General features: G+C 32.2%; 1 long non-coding RNA gene across 3 annotated transcripts; it reads left to right on the forward strand.

The window, feature by feature from the left end:
* Positions 1-17860: 17860 nt before the first annotated feature.
* On the forward strand, positions 17861-19880 carry LOC147389188 (uncharacterized). 3 transcript variants are annotated; one of them, XR_015170861.1, is made up of 4 exons: positions 17861-18283; positions 18772-18799; positions 19572-19612; positions 19698-19880. It is a non-coding gene; the product is annotated as an uncharacterized LOC147389188 (long non-coding RNA). The 3 variants fall into 3 exon arrangements; XR_015170863.1 differs by lacking the exon at positions 17861-18283 and adding an exon at positions 18291-18362; XR_015170862.1 differs by lacking the exon at positions 18772-18799 and having other exon boundaries at positions 17930-18283.
* The last annotated feature ends 965 nt before the right edge of the window (positions 19881-20845 follow it).

A 20845-nucleotide genomic window follows, 5' to 3' on the forward strand; every position in this document is an offset into this window, starting at 1 on the left:
ACATGATCGGAGCACTAGCGGCAGGGATAAATCTAAGTTTTTCTTTTCTAAGATGAACAAATTGAGAGAAAAATTGGGTTCTGTGAGAGAGAAAGAATCAAATAATAAAGTTCATTGACTAATTAAGTCAAGGGGGGCTAAGATCCAACAAGTAAAAAGGTTCTAATGGAGGCAACATCAGGAAGATAAAGTGTTAGGCATTAGGTTGCAAAAATTTCAATATCACCAGGCCTAATATGAGTTTATCAAGTTTGTTTAATGGGTTTATAGGCTATGTTGATTTACATAGCCATGGGTTGTCATCAACAGTTGCAATGCTTAGGGACCCGTGCACTCTCGCTTCAATGGTTACAACAAAGGTATTCCACACGAAGATATACACCACAACAAGGCTACTCCGCTCGAAGCATACGGGAAACACCGATATTATCAAGTATTATATACATTAAAAAGGTAAATATAGAAAATTTAATTTTACTACATTGCTTATTGCTTATTCAATAAAGTAAATAACAATAGTAATAAAAGGTACACACATCAATACTTGATGTATATTAAATCCACATTCTTATATAAGGAAACACAAGACAAGAAGGACATCAAACAACTGTATTGCTCAGGGGTTGGGGTCGCACCCATAATAAAGTGCCACGTGACACAATTATTACGCGACTTAACTCATCTTGAAATTAATGTAGGAGCTAATGTTTAGGGGCTTAGTTTGAGCCCAATTCGTTTGTTTAGTTGGCTCGACAAAAATAAAATTTTGGGGACTAATTATATGTCCAACTCGGTCGAGTCTACAGACTCCACTGAGTTAAGTAACTCAATTTATAATCCATTATTGTATGTTTGGGGGCTTAGTTCAAGCTCGTAATAAAGGTCCCATGTGACTCAATTTGTTATTTTGGGAGATTCGATTTAAAAGTAGTATGGGGGCTAACCTCGTATTCAACTTGATTGAGTTTAGGGACTCTGTTGAGGTGGGAGGTTCAGCCCATAATTCTAATCCACAAAGACAAAATGATAATATTCTATGAACGTTGTGATCTCTGTTGGTTCAAGTTTTTCAGGTATATTCAGCAAATTTTTATAAGGCGAGAAGGTCGGTTCTTCCTAATAAGGTCGGTTCCCTCTGCAGACCCGTGTGTCACTCTATGAAGTGAGTGACACGAAACTCTAAGAAGGTTGGATCCCCCTGCGGATCTGTGTATCACTCTATGAGGTGAGTGGCACGAAACTCTAAGAAGGTCGGTTCCCTCTGTGGACTCGTGTGTCACTTTGTGAGGTGAGTGGCACAAAACTCTAATAAGGTCGATTCCTTCCGGACCCAAGCGTCACTCTATGAGGTGAGTGATGCGAAATTCAATACGGTTGGTTATTCTATTGATTATCAAAGTCTTGGATCATTTTGGGATTCAAGTCTGATCTGGGACTTCGGTTGGTTTTTCTATTATCAAAGTCTTGGATCATTTTGGGATCCAAGTCTGATCTGGGACTTCGATCAGTTCTTCTATTATCAAAGTCTTTGATCATTTTAGGATCTAAGTCTGATCTGGGATTTCGGTCGGTTCTTTTATTACTTATCAAAGTCTTCGATAATTTTGGGATCCAAGTCCGATCTGGGATTTCGATCGGCTCTTCTAGCATTTATCGAAATTTTGGCTCATTAAAGAAATCAAGTCTAGCTCACAGTCAAGTATATTATTAAAACATCTATTTATTATGGGAGCTCAATTGAGTTGATTATCAAGTTTGCAAAAAATAAGTCCGAGGGATCAATAATCACACTAGTTCGATGGTACTCAATCAAGTCAGAAGTATTTCTTGAAGGCGGATCTAGATGTATCAATCTTCACATTCGAGAGGGGGTTGTGTGAAGGGATAAAATCATTTTTCATCCGGATTGTTCATCTACATTATAAATACACATCCCGAGGCAGACACGTGGTATTATTTGAAGAGTATTCTAGTTTATTAAAGAAGAATCTTAATTTAAATGGATTCTTCCCATTTTTTTTATGTAATTGATATTTTGGATAAGGGACAATGTGGTCAATTATAATTAATTAGGGTTAAGACTCTAATTAGGTTTCTCTATTTAAAGGCCTTGACGCCATTGTAAAAGGGGGGAGGAAAGATGGAGAGGGGGAGAGGAGGTTATGTAAATTTGAGATCTATAGTGACACGACTCCCCGAGACCGTGGACGTAGGCATGTTTGCCGAACACGTAAAAAACATTTTTGTGCTCTTTCTCTTTTTCGTTATTTTTTCATGATTTTTATGATTTATTAGTGAATGATCTTGTTAAAAATTAGATCTCGAGATCAACCACAAAAATAACCTCCACAGTCTTGTCACAACTTTTTCAAGCAGCCCCTTTCGCTGTTACATTGTCGGAAATACCAAGAACATCGATCGAACTTCTTGAGATTGATAAGTATAGTGTATCATAAATCCTAAATAACATAACAAGAAGAAAAAAGACAAGTACAATGGCATTCATTCATTGAGCACTCCTCCATCATGGCATGGGAGTGGGCTATAGGAAAATTTTATGGAATTTATAGCAACATAGATATGGTAAATTAATTCCAAAATATTTTCGAAAGATTTCACAACTTGCCAAATAATCAATAATGTATTAATAATCCATTTTATTTTAAACATGAATTCAACCAAGGACAAATATGGAAAGATTTTAAACTGATTTTATCTTAAACATGAATTAAATAAAATATTTTAATTTTGAAAATGGTAATTTAGTATTTTCAGAGTTAAAAATTATTTTATTCTCAGAATTTTAAACTTTTTCTCTAATGGTGTGGTAATTCCCCCAAAATTTTACAACTTGTCAAATATTTCTCTATTAATATATTTAATTGAAAAATCTTTCTATATTAATAGTCTTTTTTAAATTTTTTGTAAAATACATTTAACCAAGCAAGCACATTCAAGAAATTTCCTTTTATTTTTTATTTTTTGCCTATAAATTCCCATTTCAAATCATGTGGGAATTTATTACTTACCATTTTTTTGCTTTTTCACCAATTCATGTGTTGTGCATCGAACCCATCATCCACTTCAACATAGCAAATTCTTTGTATCTCTATTCCTGTAGCGCTTTTACACGGTTAAGATAGTGCCACGTCAACAACACCTTCAAAGTAAACCGTTGAAAATTGTTTGAAAATTAGAGGTTCAGTGACCGTCCATTTATGAAGGCTTGGATTATGTTTTAAATAAAACTTTTTTCTGATTTTCTTCCAATCTAATACAAACCATGAGTACAAGAGATCTGAAAGGTTAGTTTTTTTTATATATATAAAAGAATAATTATGAATGCACAAGGCTGGGTATGCTGCTGACGTGGCAAAGGCACAAAATCGCCCATCTATTTCCTGTGTATCCCGATGAAAACGATATGTGGTTTGTGCCTTTGACATGTCAACTGCATACCAAGGTCATCTGCATTCTTTTTTGTAAACGTCTTGTATTCTGTTACGCTACACAGAGTTGTGGGGGTCCCGCTGCCCAGTCAATAGATGGAGACCCCATTCCAAGATTCTTTAATTAGTATGAAAAGGGCAATCGTGTAATATTTTCTTAATGCTATGCTTGGATTGAGAGAAATGGAGAAAAGAGAAGAGAAGAGAAGAGAAAATAAATGAGTTTCTCTCCATTTCTCTTGTTTGAATTGTTAAGTGGGGAGAGAAGAAAAAATAATTGGAGGGAAAAGGAGAGAAAAAAAAATGTTAGTTTTCTTTCTCTCTAGAAGTGGAGAGAAGAGGAGAGAAATCCTTATAAAGTATTTTAAAATTCCAACTCTACCTCTTGATCTCTTTTATGATATTTTAAAATTCCAAAGTTGTCCCAAGTACTCTCTTATCAATCCAAACATGGTGAAGAGAAATTGAGTTTCTCTTCTCTTCACTTCTCTCAATCCAAACATAGACTAAGAGATTTTCTATTTTTGGGGGTTTCTGTTTTGGAAAGTTTTACATGCTTTGGTAACTCTTGGTTATATAAATCTAGATCTCCAAATAGTGATTGTTCTTGTTTTATTCCGTGGACGTAAGCACACTGCCGAATCACGTAAATCCTTGTGTTTTGTGTTATTGTGTTATCTTTGCTATTTCGATTTTTCACACATTCATCATGACTCTTTTTTGAAATTGTGATATTTTGTGACTGTAGAAGAAACACTACAGGAAAATGGAGCTAAGAGGATCTGTTCCCCACTTCAACACCTAAACATGAGTGGAATCCCACTTTCTAAAATTTAGACATCATCATCATCATCATGATTGGCTACAAGTGATCAACTTTCTTCCTTCTTTGAAAGAGTTATGCTTGTCTAAATGTGTACTACATTCAATTCTTCTTAGTAGTCTTTCATCATCATCATTTCTTAATAATCTCACATCTCTTTCCATCCTTGATCTTAGCTTGAATTATATAGAAGCAAAAATTATTTGGGAGGTCCAATCCCAACTGCTCTTTGGAACATGACTTCTCTTATTGTCCTCGATCTTTTCATCTCATCAACTCTTTCACTTATGATGGTCCAATCATATATAGAGGCCTTGATGAGGAATCTATGCTTATTGAAAACTGACCAGTACTATTCTGAAAACTCAACATCTTCCCCGTGCATCTTGGATACATTGGAGATACTGGATTTGTCATTTAATCTACTTATCATTTAATCTACTTAGTGGGCATTTACCTAATTGGTTGGGTTAGTTTAAGAATCTAATAAGTTCTCTTTGTGTATAAAATTCTTGGAAAAATATAATATTCATTTTTACTTTTAAACCGCCTTTGTTTGATAGAGATTTTATTCCCTTGAAACAAATAAAATAGTGAATTAAAAAAATAACGATTTCATAGTTTTTAAAATAATGAATTTGTTCTGGAAGCAACATTTTTGTTCATTGGATTTAGAAGGAACGAATTCACTTCTTAGATATCTAAAGAAGTTATGAATTCATCGTTTTGAAATTCAAAAATTATGTAAAGTTGTTACTTGTGGTGACCAAGCAGTGAAATTGTTGTTGGTTTATTTTGAGTTCGTGAATGGGGTGAAGAGTGAAACGTATTTTTCGAAATATTTTTTGAGAATAGACACCATGCTTCGATATTCGTTATTAGTAACTTAGTGAAGTAAGAGTGACAATCGTTAACAAGTAATTTTACTAAAAGGGTGTTTTAGATAGTTTACTCTTTTTCGTTAGAGCCAAGGATTATCTAGTTGAAAAAAGTTTACTCCCTGAATTATTTCAAAAGTTAGGGGGAAAACTAGTAAGAAATCCCTATACTAAGTGGTGATATACTAATTTTTACTTTTTCTTGTTGTCCTGAAGAATATGATAGATTAAAGGGTTACAATCATGAAGAGCAATGGCATGGTGGGAGTTAGGGGTGCAAGTTGGTCCAGTTCAAACCGAGAACTGAATCAAACTGATAACTTTGTGGTGGTTTGGAACAAGTTGCGGTTCAATTCCGAGTTACGAAAATGGAGAACCGATCAGTTTGGTTCGATTCTCAAATCAATCTTGTGTAGAACCGAATCCTTATGCGATAAATAAATATATATGTATATAATAATTTATATGAATTATTTTAGGAATTAAGAAATAGATTAATGATTTTTTATGGATAAATTAATTATTTTTTTATGTTTAAATTAGTGATTTATTATATAAAATTTTATATTATTATATATTTATTTTTTTATTAAAAAATATTACTAATAATTTATAGAATATTGGCAACTCATAGAACCAAACCAAATCAAATCATCTTTTGTTGTATTTGGATAGGAGATGAAAATCACACCAAGGAGTACGATGGTCTTGCTAATTTAGTCAAGAATATGGTAGTTTTGTAATTTAGGATAGATTTTAATCTTTTTAATTAAGAGGTGAAAAAAGTGAGCTTCAAGGACCTTTCGTGGTTCTCTCTACAGTTTTTCATGCATTGTTTGAGAGTTCTACTCTTACAAAAATACCCTTAAAGTTTTCACTTATTTTTTTTCAAAATGTGACCCTTTCAACAAAAAATTTCATTTGCTAATAACCGGGCACTCTTTCCTATTATATTAAGAAACTAGGGATATATTCATAAATTTAAAATATTAATTAAATAATTTTTTTTATTGCCATAACAATAAGATTCCCTAAATTAAAGAAAATCATCAAACTGTACAAAGAGATAACGGACACACTTGAAAAATAGTGGTTTTAGATGACGGAAAGTGGTTTACCGTCTTCATAGCGGTAAAATTTAGTCAAAAACAAAATAAAGGAAGAACTAATAATAAAAGATTTGTCTTAATTGTACGGGGCCACAATTGCTTTACAGGTGGCAGTCATTGATTAGGCCCACTATAACCCATGAAAACTAAACTTAGTGGACCTACCTATTCAACGGTCTAGATTTAGATGGTGAGTGATGACCATAAATGCTTGCATCGCCCATTTCTGAACATAGCGAAAATCACTCCAAGTCATGAATAGTTATAAGATCGTTTTACAGCTCGTGCAATTGTTTAGGGGCTGATTTATTGAGCTTCAACACGCAGATTTTCCTGTGTTTGTGGTCAAAAGTTGGGTTTTGAAGCTTAATCAAACGCGACCTATAATTACCCAGCAACTGCGTTTTGAAATTGCGTTGAAATATTGCGTTTTGAAATGTAAAGAAGTGAAGCAGTATAGATGAGCTTTTTAAAATTGTGTTTGCGGGAGATTGAGATACCGAATAAACGGTTCATGTAAATGACATTTTTGCCCTTGCCTATTTTCTCCTTCGAATAGACGAATAGACCGACAGAAGCTCTCTCGAACCTCTCTTTGGGCACACAACAGCTCTCTCGAATCTCTCTCTCGCTCTCAAACCTCTTTCTTGCTCTCAGACACCTCTCTCTCTGTATCATCTTTGTCTTCAAACGTTTAACACAGCTGCGCACAGTTATTCGATCTCCAACTCGCACAAATCTCGCACAAATCCATCTCCTTCTCAAAGCTCTCTCTCTCTCACACAGATCTTGCATGGATCTTGAAGGAGTTCGACCTCTACATCAGCACTCATCAACTCTTACAGGTATGCTTCTCATTTCGATTCTTTTGTAGATCGGATACGTTTTTAGTTTGGGATTTTTGGTTTAGAAAATGGGTTTTACCTGTATACCCATCACAATATCGATCTCAAAGTCAACAAGTCAAGGCCAAGTGAAGCCAATCTAGGATGGTGAGAGCTTATTGATTGGGTGCGACCATGATTTAACTATCATTGAGTTATATCGTTTATTCCAAAAATCGAAACAAAACAGAACATAATTTTATATTTTATTCATAAATAAATATATAACCTATTCTTTAAGTGTTAAAGATGAACGTTAGAATTAAAAATTACGTATTTCCAGTCTTCTAAACGGATGAGTAGGTTTTATACCTACGAATTAACCACTTTTAAATATAATATTTTGTTAATTTTAGAGTCTTTTAGTTGTTTTTATTTAAGTTTAGTTAGTTTTATACTTTTTATGTGTTTATATGTTTTTATTTGATTTTTATGCTTATTTTACAGATTAGGAACAATATGGAACATTGGGATGGTTGCATACGTTTAGGAGAAATTCTGACTCCAAATTGGTTCACTCTCGGAAGAAGGAAGCTAAACATACAAGCTAAAAAGTCTTCAAGCCGCTGCTTGATAGAAAATGAGGCCGTGGCGGGAATTCAAGAATTGCACAATAGAAATATGAAAATGCAAGTTGCGGCATGATATATTGGGAGGCCATGACCTGCTTACGTTTCCAGCTTTACACGTTAATTTGTGGTGACCGAATTAGAGACGGATTTTGGGACTCTTAAACCCTAATGACTCCATATCTATAAATAGGAAAGTTTAACCCTTATTTGGGGACAGAAGTTTTAGGATTTTTCTTGGAGGCACAAGATCGAAAAGGAGGACGAGAACTGGAGATTCGACTTTTGAGTTTTATCTTTCTGAACTTTATCTCTTCTCTTGATATTTGTAATCTCTAAGAATGGTTGAATACTTTTGTGATTTTGTTTTCTTTTTAATGATGAACTAATTTCTATTCTAAGGTTATAATGGAACCCATTCATGATATTTGATTAGTTTTATTTCTTTCTTCTCTGATTCCACATGTGATTGTTTATTCTGTCCTATGTTTAATGCGATTTAATTAACTGGCCATTGATTGAATTGATTCGATGAACTTTAATAATATCGATAGAGTTATTTTGTGTTCATGACCTAGATAGAGTAACATACGCTAATTTGAGATAGACATATACTGCGTGTGCATCCCTTATGAGAGCTTATTCTTAATGAATCCTTCTTGATTTAATTCTCATAGACATATAGGGAGTTAGTTTAGAAGGATATTTTTACATGACCATCGACAGAGGCTTGTAGAGAATTTAGTGCTCTTGGGTGATAATTATAGTGGATTAATTTATCATAGAAGGAAAGATAATCTAATTAAGTGGATTGTTTGGGGGAAATTATAAACCTAGATTTCATCACTCATTGATTTTAATTTACAAATTTATTTTCTCCGTTACTTTTCTTGTTTAGTCTTAAATCATATTTTTACTTTTGTTTGGATAAAATTAGATTGAGATAAATTGGTAATTAACAATAGATTGGTATTTAGTCTCCGTGGGAACGATACTTTCTAATCGCTTTATTACTTGTTTCGATACGTATACTTGCGTGCGTAAATTTAGACAACATAAACATTTGTGAGGATGATCTCCTCACCTTGTACAGCATGCTAGGAATGAGAACTGTGAAACTATGAATTTTTATTATATTTTTCTTTTGATGGGTATAAGAAATTTTTTTATAAGACTTCCATTTATATTTGTTCCGCTAAAATATTGGAGCTCATAACGTTGTTTTATAGGGAAAGTAAGTATGACAACTATTGTATAGAGGACGATGATTTACATGTTGTAGTCTTGTATTTTTTTTTTTTGGGTGAAACGTGTGATAAATGCAATTCTTGGGGATAGTAAAGGTGAACTCAGTTTATATGTCCTATGTTGAATTTAAAGAATTTACAGCCGAACCTCACGGGCTACTTTGTTTCATACCTTAGTGAAATTTACTCTTTAGGATAGATATTTTTATTAGTTTAACTTGATTATAGATTCAGATATAAAAATAGTAACCTTACTAAAGACATCTAAGGGTATTTAAAAACCAAGGGTGCATCTCAAATATTCACTTAAATGTAGAGGTGTATGTCTGTCTAAATTACTTTCCTTTTTAAAGTAATTCCTTTAGGATTTTTTTATATTAAATAACCAAAACTCCCTTAGTTGTAATTATTAGAGTCTCTGTGAATATTAGCTTGATATCTAATCGTGGGTTCCATTTAAAGGGGGTTGAAAGGTAATTCATTATCTCCTAACATGTGCCAATTGATTGGTCTTTGGTACTTTTAAGTGCTTATGTAAAATGTGAAATTTGGATTGCATACTATATAGGTATTTTGTTTATTAGGAAATTTTCATATATCCATTTTTAAGAGGAGATATTGCCGAAATTTCTATAGAATTATAAATTTTTCTATAATTTTTTTTATAATTATAAAAATTTTAAAATTAAAATAAATTTTTTTTAATTTTTATATAATTTTATTATATTTATATATATTTAGTGTAATTATATATTTATAGGGGTATTTTGATCATTTTTAATGTATTCTGGGTGCATTATCAACCTTAAGGGTATTCTGGTCATTTTACCCTAATACAGCAAATTCTTGAAGCTGTATCAAACAGTAATCATCAGATTCTGACAACACAACACTTTTACAAAAGCTCTATCAAACAAGCTTTTCAGTGTTTCAGATTTTGACAGCAGAAGCTGACAACAGATTCAAGCAGCTGAATCAATCGGGCCCTTAGGAACGTGTAAAAATTAATGCACAAATTGGCAAAAATTAACAAAAATGATTACAAAAAGGGGTGTATAATCTCTTGTATATCTTTATTGTACTATGAGTGAATTATTTTGTCTTGAATATAAGATGTTAAATATATGCATCTTGAAGTGTCACAACGAAGCATAGATTAAGTATCAAGCTTAATCAATTCTTTTCCATCAAGATTGACATAGGATTTTATTGCCACCAGTGTCATTCCTGCATTTCATGGGGTCAATGATCTTAAAAGTGTGTATCAGACCTAATCAACAATTCAAATATGTTCAAAAAATTTATTTTCTCAATGGTCCAACCATTTGATTATCCCAATTTTGTGGTGGGAGATCACATTCATCCACTTAATTACATGAGATTTCCCAACTTGTTTGAGATTTGATTATGTTTGTATCTTTCTTCTCAAAGCCACTACAGTTTGCAAACTAATAATAACTCTCTTCTTTTATTTGTTTTCCTTTTGAGAGAGGAAGATATTGGTCTGATGTGGAAAAAAAAATTGCTCATAGAATTTGGGATCCACCAATCACATTAACCCCCTATATTGAATGCATCCCTAATTTATAAAATTACCCTTGCTAGGCATGACATGACACACACACTAAAGAGTCAAAATTGTTTTTATTTTTAATATGAGAAAGGTGTAATAGTCAAAACTCAAAAGTATCACTGTTTCATTTACCCTTGATGTGCACTTGGATGTTCTTGACTTGTTGATTTTTCATTTACCCTTGGTAAAATTCAAAAATATTCTCTCCAGGAAACTATATAAGAATACCATAATATAATTTTAGAGACATCAATTTTCGAGATATAGTTAGGATTAGGGATGTGTCAATGGAACAGTTCTAAATGTTTATGATTTTAAAAATCTAAATAAAATATCGATTTCAAATGTGTGATCGCTGAAATCAAAATCAATTCTACTAATACCTATTACGCATAGAATAATGATGCCTTGCCAAAATCTTAACTTTTTTCAGTCACCCTTTGTGCTATGGCTACTTGTTTTTCTTAATTATATATGCATTCTGGGTGAAATTCAATTTTTAATTCACGTTCGACATTTGGATCAGAAAATTCATTTTTTAAGTAGTTTAGATATAAAAAATACATATAAGCATTTTTCTATTTAAAGATACTTTTGTATTTTTCATTTGTGTGGTTTTTGCTTGCGTTAGATAACTAACAAGAAAATAATTACTTTTGAATAATAATAAAAATATAATTCCTTGATAGTTAATGAAGAATTTAAAACATTTTTTATTATGACTTTGTAATTTTTTTTAACAAAAACTCACTTAATAATACTTAATAGGGTGTTTATATGTATTAAACCTAACAAGTTGAGACACTGATGTCCATATCAAAGAAGAGCTCATCACATTTGTTCATGACCTACAATTCCAAATATCTCAAACATAAATATTACAATCGAGCTGTCGGACATAGCCATTTTTGATTTAGAAACACTTTTAGTTTCGCCACTTCCTTCTCATTCATATTTTCTATACAATCCTCAAGTCAATTTGTTAATCAATTATGTAAATTTAACTATTGATATGCATGTTTCAAATGCTACAAACTCAAGAAAACTGAATTAATGAGTCCAGACTTTACATGTTACAATTGTAAAAGTTTAAAGTCATGAAATGTTTGGCCCGCCAGCTGAGACTTGGAATGTTATTAATGATTACACACTTTACATGTTAAAATTCAAGACATGTTAAACCCGCTAGAGACTTGGAATGTTTCAAAGTCTTTGTTTATTGAGTCCGGATCCTATGCACCTAGGGCGGAGGATTAAAGCCCTCCTCCCACACCTCAACGAATGTGACTAAACCACAATCCAAGAGATTGACGCCTAAAATATCTCATTTTTAAAATTTTCTTGGATTGTGCCTTACATGGCATGAGTTGAGGTGTGGAAGGAGGGTTTCAATGTGGACTCTTATTAATTAGTTTGTCACATAAGAGTTAAAACAATTTGTCTTTTTTGCATAAAAGGTCTTTCTTAGATAGAATTTTGAGTCACTATCCATTAGTGTTGCAATTTGGGCAGACTAACCCAATTGATGGACGAGCCTACTAGGAAATCTCAGCTTGAATTGAATTCGAGTTGAGGCTTTGGGCAATCTAATTCAATCCAAATCCGATGCTATATATTTACATATAAGTATTTTTATTTATTTAAAAAAAAAAATGTAAACTTTTTTTTACTGAATTATGAAAAAATCCTCCCCTGTTTCATATTTCTATTTGGTGTCATTTGTATTGGGTCAGATTTGAGAAGATGGAGAAGACGAAGTATGGGTTTTTGTTAGTGTTGGAAAGATTAACAAGAAGAGAAAGATTTAGTTGGATTTTGATTTATTTTTAAGGTTAAAATGGTAAGTGCATTTTACTGTTTTTACCATTTTGATAAAAAATATTAATTCTGAAAACAGTAAATTATCGTTTTCGAAAATAATTGCTATAGTTTACCGTTTTGATAATTAATTACGAAAACTGTACCGTTTTGATAAATTTCTCTTTATTTTAAGCCACCCCATTGGAGGAACTTCCCACGAGATATCGTAATTCTTTGAAGAGGAGGAATAATCTCATGTTTTAATTGTAAGATTCAAGCAGCATTATTTTGGTGTCTAATACTTTCTTTTTTCCTTCTCCGCCAACAGTCCTTGTCACAGCTTTTTCAAGCAGCCCCTATCGCTTTAGAGGCATTAGACGGGCTGCAATATGTTGCATTGCCAGAAATGCCAAGAACATCGATCAAACTTTGAGATTGATAAGTACAGTGTAGCATAATCCTTAAATAACATAACAAGAAGAAAAAGACAACAACAATATGTTGCATTCCTTCATTGAGCACTCCATCCTACATCATGGTATAGCCGTATAGGAGTGGGCTGGCGTTTATATATGAAAATTAATTCCAAAATATTTCCCAACTTGCCAAATAATGTATTAATAATCCATTTTATTTTTAACATGAACTCAACCAATAACAAATATGGAAAGATTTTAGTCTGGAAATTGTAAAATTCCCAAAACAATAGACTATTAATTTAATTTCAAAATTGTAAATTACTATTTTCGGAATTAAAACATTTTATGTAAGTGGGGAAAAAGTGAAAAACTATTATTTTGTGAAATAGTAAATATTTGTTCTGCTTTCATTTTAATAAAAGGGTTAAAAAATTCTACTTTGTAAAATAGTAAATTTATTCCTCACTTAAAAAAAAATTAATTTTGAAAATGGTAATTTAGTATTTTCAGAGTTAAAAATTCACCTAGTTTTTCTTTTCAGAATTCTAAACATTTTCACTATCGGTGGAGTAATTCCCCCAAGATTTTACAACTTATCAAATATTTCTCTATTAATATATTTAATTGTAAAATCTTTCTATATTAATCGTCTTTTTTACATTTTTTGTGAAATACATTTAACCAACCAGTAACCACACACATTCAAGAAATTTCCATTTCTTTTTTCACTTTTTGCCTATAAATTCCCATTTCAAATCATGTGGGAATTTATTACTTATCATTTTTTGCTTTTTCACTAATTCATGTGTTGTTGTGCATAGAACCCATCATCCACTTCAACGGAGCGGATCCTCTGTAGCTCTTTATTCCTATAGCGCACTTTAAAATGGTTAAGATAGTGCCACGTCAACAACACATTGAAAGTAAGCCGTTGAAAATTGTTTGAAAGTTAGAGGTTCATTGACCGTCCATTTCCAGAGGCTTGGATTATGTTAAAAAAAAGAATTTTTTTTTTTATTATAAAAATCTAATCCAAACCAAGAGATCTGAAATGTTAGTTTTTTTTTTTTTTAAAGAATAATGATGAATGCACGCAATCTTGGTATGCAGCTGACGTGGCAGGGCACAAAACTGCACATTTTTTCCCATTTATCCCGATGAAATTGATCTATTGTTCTATGCCCTTGCCATGTTAGCTGCGTATCCAACCATGCACCAACACCGCGTGCATTCATCACGACTCTTTTTTATAAATTGTGATGTTTGTGACTGTAGAAGAAGCGCTATAGGAAAATGGAGTTACAAAGGATCCGTCCCCCATTTCAACACCTTAACATGAGTGGAATCCCATATAAAGAGGCCTTGATGAGGAATTTATGCTTATTGAAAACTCGACGTCATCTTCCCGTGCATCTTGGATGCTTTGGATATGCTAGATTTGTCATTTAATCTACTTAGTGGGCATATTTACCTAATTGGTTGGGTCAGTTTAAGAATCTAATAAGTTCTCTTTGCATATAAAATTCTTCGAAAAATATAAAATTCACTTTTATACATAATGTAATGAAACCGCCTTTGTTAGACAGAGATTTTATTCTTTTGTAACAAATAAAATAGGGAATTAAAAAAATAGGGATTTCCTAGTTTTTGGAAATAATGAATTTGTTCTGGAAGCAACATTTTTGTTCATTGGATTTAGAAGGAACGAATTCACTTCTTAGATATCTAAAAAAGTTATGAATTCATCATTTTGAAATCCACAACTTATGCAAAGTTGTTGCTTGTGGTGACCAAGCAGTGAAATTGTTGTTAATTTATTTTGAGTTTTGTGAATGAGGTGAAGAGTGAAACGTATTTTTCGAAAACAATTTTTTGAGAATGAATACCATGCTTTGATTTTTATTGTTAGAATCTTAGTGAAATAAGAGTGAAAATCATTAACAAGTAATTTTACTAAAAGGGTGTCTTAGATAATTTACTCTTTTTCATTAGAGTCGGGGATTATCTAGTTGAAAAAAACTTTACTCCCTGAATTATTTCAAAAACGTGGGGGGAAAACTATCAAGAAATCCTTATATTATACTAATTTTTACTTTTTCTTGCTGTCTTGAAGAATATGATAGATTAAAGGGTTAGAATCATCAAGAGCAATGGTATGGTGGGAGTTAGGGGTGCAAGTTGGTCTGATTCAAATCGAGAATTGAATCAAATCGATAGCTTTGAGGTGGTTTGGAATAAGTTGCAATTCGATTCCGAATTACGAAAATGGAGAACCAAATCAAATTGAGAACCAAACCCTTATGAGATTAATATATATATATTAATTATTTTAGGAATAAAGACATAGATTAATGATCTTTTATGGATAAACTAATGGCTTTTTATATGTAAATTAATGATTTATTGTATAAATTTTTATGTTTATTATATATTTATTTTTTCATTAAAAAATGTGACTAACAATTTATAGAATATTGGCAACTCATAGAACTGAACCAAATCAAATCATCTTTAATTTGGTTTGATTTCAATGGAATTTGGTTTGGTTTTGATTCTTATTTTGTGGAATTGACCAATATTTGATTTGACTTCAAATCGAACCAAACCTAACCAACTTGCACCCCTAGTTGGAGTGGGGACACTAAGAGGAGATTTGTCAGGTCCTCTAAGAGGCCCCAATACGTACAGTTCAAAAAGGGTAATTAGTGGGAGTATGGATCCCAATCATAATATGCCACGCGTACCATAGAAAAAAAGGACAATTTCTACGACAGGAGATGAAAAATCACACCCAAGAATATGATGATTTTGCTGATTTAGACAAAAAAAATATGGTAGTTTTGTAATTTAGGACAGATTTTAGTCTATTTAATTAAAAGAAAGTGAAAAAGTGAGCTTCATGGAACTTTCGTGATCCTCTCTTTAGTTTTTCCTGTTCAGCTGCAGTGTTTAAGAGCTCCACTCTCAAAAAAATACCCTTAAAGTTTTCACTTTTTCCTTTTCGAATTCTGGCCCTTTCAACAAAAAATTTCATTTGCTAATAAACCCGGGCACTCTTTCCTATTATATTAAGAAATTAGGGGTATATTTGTAAATTTAAAATATGAATTAAATAAATTTTTTTACTCCCATAAATTCAGAGTTATGTTGAGGTGACACATGCCTTATATGGTGATTCTCACAATTTGATATAGCTTAATATCCATGTCACCCACTTAATGAATCAGTAGCCACGTCATCTTTTATTATTAAAAAAAATAAAACAAAAACTTGGTAAAGAAAACTAACGTCTTGTCCTATTTTCTGTGTCTCTTTTCTTTTGCAGAACCTCAAAACAATCTACGATCTATTAAAACCCTTGTTTTGATTCTCAACTTTTCAAATTAGTTCACCAATCTGTTATAGACTTCTCCAAAACAAGATTTTTCTGATTCGTATCAGATAATCTTGCAAGTGAACAAGATAAGATGTGTGGTGGAGCTATAATCTATGATTTCATACTGATGACTCGATCGAGACGACTCTTTTCTCCTTGTTTCTTGATTGAAGTTAACAAGCCCAAATACTCAAGGATGTATGGCTCATTAGGTATTTGTTTGTATTTTCTTTTGGCCTTTTGGGTTCTTCTCAAATTTCTTTCTAGTTTTCTATATGTGGATTTGTGATTTTTTCCAAATAATTGTCATTGATGGGTCTTTCTTTCTCCACTTGGACTTGTCTTCTTCTCTTTGTTTTGTTTTTATGAATACTGGGTTATGTTTCTTTTTAATAAACAATGGTATTTTTAATGAATTATTGGAAGATTCAATTCTTCTTAATCACTGAAAACTTCATTAACGACGTTGAACGAAAGCTACACACACACACACACACACACACTCTCTCTCTCTCTCTCTCTCTCTCTCTCTCTCTCTCTCTCTCTCTCTCTCTCTTGTCTTGTCTTGTCCTCTCTTTGAATTTCGAAAGCTCCATTGAAGTTTGAACCATTCCCTCGTGAACAATGAACCCCATTCTTCACTAAATCATAGCAACGTTAATTCGAATATTGCAATGAACCGACTATTCCTCCACCATTCCAACAACCCAAACCCCCTGATTTGTGACATTATGCTTGCCTTTTTAGTTTTTCTTTTTGTCTTTTTTTGAATTTAAATTTTGGTGGAAATATCCCTAATTTGTACATTTTATGGTATTATGCTTGTCATGAGTGTATCTATTGTTTAATTGAGTATCAGTTTAACTTGTCTATGAAAAAGGTACAGCATGTTTCGATTGAATAAGTTCTTTGGGATTCAATTCATGGTTTGGTGGTGTGATGAGCAATTTTGTGTCTCATCTCCACCAATAGTTTATAAAGTTATAAAAGTATTCTATTTTCTATTGAACTATTTTATTTTTTTAGTAACGCTCTATCCAATGGCCTACCCAATGGTCTATCGGATGGCCTTCCCATGGCCTGTCAGATGGGCGTTATATGAACTTCTTTGATTTTTTATTTTTGTGTCAATCATAGATACACATTATTTTGAATTAATTTTTTTTATTTAATATATTTTTTTAAATATAAGATATGGAAGATCGTAAAGTCATTGACGGGTTATCGTCGAAAGATAAGGGAAAAGAAAAGGAATTAGGTGAGGTAGAAGAGAGTCCCCTAAAGGAAGGAATGGATGGAGATGATATAATACCGAAGACCGAAATGAAGTTCAATTTAATGAAAGATGCTTATATTTTTTATAATATCTATGCTCGAAAGATGCTTATATTTTTTATAATATCTATGCTCGAAAAATAGGATTTGGTACCAAAATTAGAAGCACTTGGCGTGAAGAAGAAGAAATGATAAAATGCCTCTTCACATGTGTTAAGGAGGGTAAAGTTAATTTAAAACAGGATATAGATGGTATATGGTATTTACAAAAGTGAATTCCGAACATAATCATATGGTTAGTCTAGCAAATTCAAGATTTTATAAGAACAATAAAAGATTGAATGAACAGGTGAAAAAATAACTTGAATTGAACGATAGTGTCGGGATACCAGTATGCAAATCATTTCTTTCATTTACTGCCCGAGCAGGGGGCATTGAAAAATTTTCATTTAGTGAAAAAAAAGCTAGAAATTATGTTGAAAGCGTAAGATGTTTGAGGCTTGGTGAAGGTGATGCTGAAACGATACGCTAATATTTTATCCACATGCAAAAAAAGAAGGAAAAATTACCAAAACGGTACAGTTTTGGAAAATATTTACCAAAACGGTACACTGCAGCAATTAATTCCGAAAACGGTAAATTTACCGTTTTCGGAATTAATTTATTTTACCAAAACGGTAAAAACAGTAATCCATTACTTTTTTATTCCGAAAATGCCCTTTTGTTAATTTTGACTGAAATTACCATTTTATCCTCGCCTCTTTTATAAAAATGTCTGTAATTTCAGTTTTACTGTTTCCTTGTTCTGCAAGTCCAAGACGAAGAGTGCCACCTCCATCTCTCTCTCTCTCTCTCTCCATTGGGGAGATCTTGAAAACATTGTAAGTTACCCTCTCTCTCTCTCTCTCTCTCTCTCTCTCTCTCTCTCTCTCTCTCCATTGGGGAGATCTTGAAAACATTGTAAGTTACCCTCTCTCTCTCTCTCCGTTGTGAGAACGTGAGAAACTTGCAACTTTCTCCGTATTTATCTTTCTTTGTTGTGGAGATTCTCCGTTGGGGAGATGTAGAAAATATTGCAAGTTTCCCTCTCCCTCTCTCTATCTCTTTCCATTGTGGAGAACGTGAGAAACTTGCAAGTTTCTCCAAATTTATCTTTCTTTGTTGTGGAGATTGTTAAAATAATTTTGATTCAAGTCTCTTTCTATCTCTCTCCGTTGTGGAGATTTTGAGAAATTTGAATCGAAAGTGTTTGTGTTTGTGTTTTGGAGTATTCGAACCCTAAACTTTCCATAATATTTTGTCCAAATTCTTTTTTGACTTTTTATTAAATATTGTCATTATTTGCTTGTTGTTAAATCTCTTTCAACAGGAACCTTGGAAAAATTGAATACTTCAAGGTGACCATTTTATTTGATTTTAATTTATAATTTTTTTGTTTCTACCAATGAATGGAATGCAAATTATTCATAGTGAAAGTTTATTATTGATGAATTTAATTACGTTAGGGGAAAAAAGATGTAGTCCTCATATCATTAAACCATGATATTTTCAGGATAATGAAAGGACTGTAACAAGGTGTTTTTTGACATAAGATCAAAACTATTTTAGTCAATGTCAAAAGGTACTTTTTGACATAAGATCAGAACTATTTTTAGTCAATGTCAAAAGGCACATTTTGACATTAGATCAGAACTATTTGACTCAATGTCAGAAAGTTCCTTTGACATTAGATCAAAACTATTTTAGTAAAAGTCAGAAGGAGATCAGAACTATTATAGTCAATGTCAAAAGGCTCCTTTTGACATGAGATCAGAACTATTTACTCAATGTCAGAAGGGATCCTTCTGACATTTGATCAGAACTATTTAACCAATGTCAGGAGAAGCCTTTTGACATTAGATCAGAACTATTTTAGTTAATGTCAGAAGGATCCTTCTGACATTAGATCATAACTATTTTAGTCAAATGTAAATTGTACATAGAGAATCATTTTGATTATAATTTATTTTTGTTATGATTTAATGTCAAATGTTTTTTTTATCTCACGTCAGAAGGTTCCTTCCGACATTATATACAATACATTCTGATATAATGTCAAAAGTATCATTCTGATGATATTATTTGTATTGCTTATGAATTAATTAATTATTTTGAATGGGTCTACGTTAGGTCAATCGTATTGGAAATAGTCTTTCATCTACGTTGACATGGTATGTTATCCTCTTTTTATGACATTAAGTATCATATTTTTTTACATTTTGAAAATACGATGACATAGCAATATATATTTTGCAGGCACGTGTTGTGTGTAACGCGGAAAGATTTTCACAATTCTTCTCAAATTTAACATTTGAGCAGAAGACATGTTTAAATTCTACTTGTTTTGCTCCACTACTATCTATGCCACGCGTCCCAATGTGTAGCAATTTGATTTTTCTTCTCATAGAGAAATTTAATCCTAAAAATGGTTATTTTTCATTTGGAATTAAAGATATTTCTATTTCAGAAGGGAGGTTGCATTGATATTAGCTTGGGAGGTTTGTATAGTAGTGATGGAATCGGTTCTCTCAAAGAAAGACGAGCTTTGTGTACAATTATTTTGGAATAAGTACTTTGACGTGCCAACAGAGATAACCTTAGATTCTTTTGAGACTATACTTAATACAGTCTAAAAAATGAAAATATTATTGAATTTAAAAGAATTTTTATTATACATAGTTATTACATTTTTACTTCCTAAGGACAGACTGAAGATAAATAAAGAACTTTTAAGTATGATATGGTGCGATGAGATCTTCAATAGAATCCCATGGGGCAGATTAGTACACAACCACCTTTTAAAGTCTTTACGCATCTGTGCGACGAAGTTTAAGGAAACTGGTAAACATGTACATTTTATGGTTGTGCATTGGTGGTGCTTCAGGTAGGTAAAGAAAAATTTGAGTTATTAATTTAATCTTACTTCGCGAAGTACTAGTTTTATAAACTATTGATGTTTATTTAAGCACTCGTCCTGTATTCTTATGCACTTGTAGGTATGGGCATTCGAACATATACCTGTAATAGCCCCCCGCATATTTGCCAATCATTTTCCAAGGTACCTGAAGTATCCTTATTATTTAAATGAGGAACGACAATTTTACGTCGATAAGTTTGTCAATTGCACGGTATGAATTATTGAACTACGATTTCAATCGTATATATATATATATATACCTCCATCTAATACAAATTTTTTTATATGCATGTATCATCATTTTTAACAGATTATCAATAAGTTGAAATTGACCGATCATGAACTTTGTGAGGCTGTTCTTGCTCATTTTGTAAGGGTTATAAGAGGAGGAAAAGAGGAAATGGTGTTCGGTCAAAAGGAAAAACTTAGAGGAGGTTGATAAGTTGAAGAAGAAAATGACGGTGATGGAACAGAAGTTGAAAGATCA

Source organism: Akebia trifoliata, chromosome 12, assembly GCF_017979445.1.
Source record: "Akebia trifoliata isolate Shusen 1 chromosome 12, ASM1797944v1, whole genome shotgun sequence".
NCBI lineage: Eukaryota > Viridiplantae > Streptophyta > Magnoliopsida > Ranunculales > Lardizabalaceae > Akebia > Akebia trifoliata.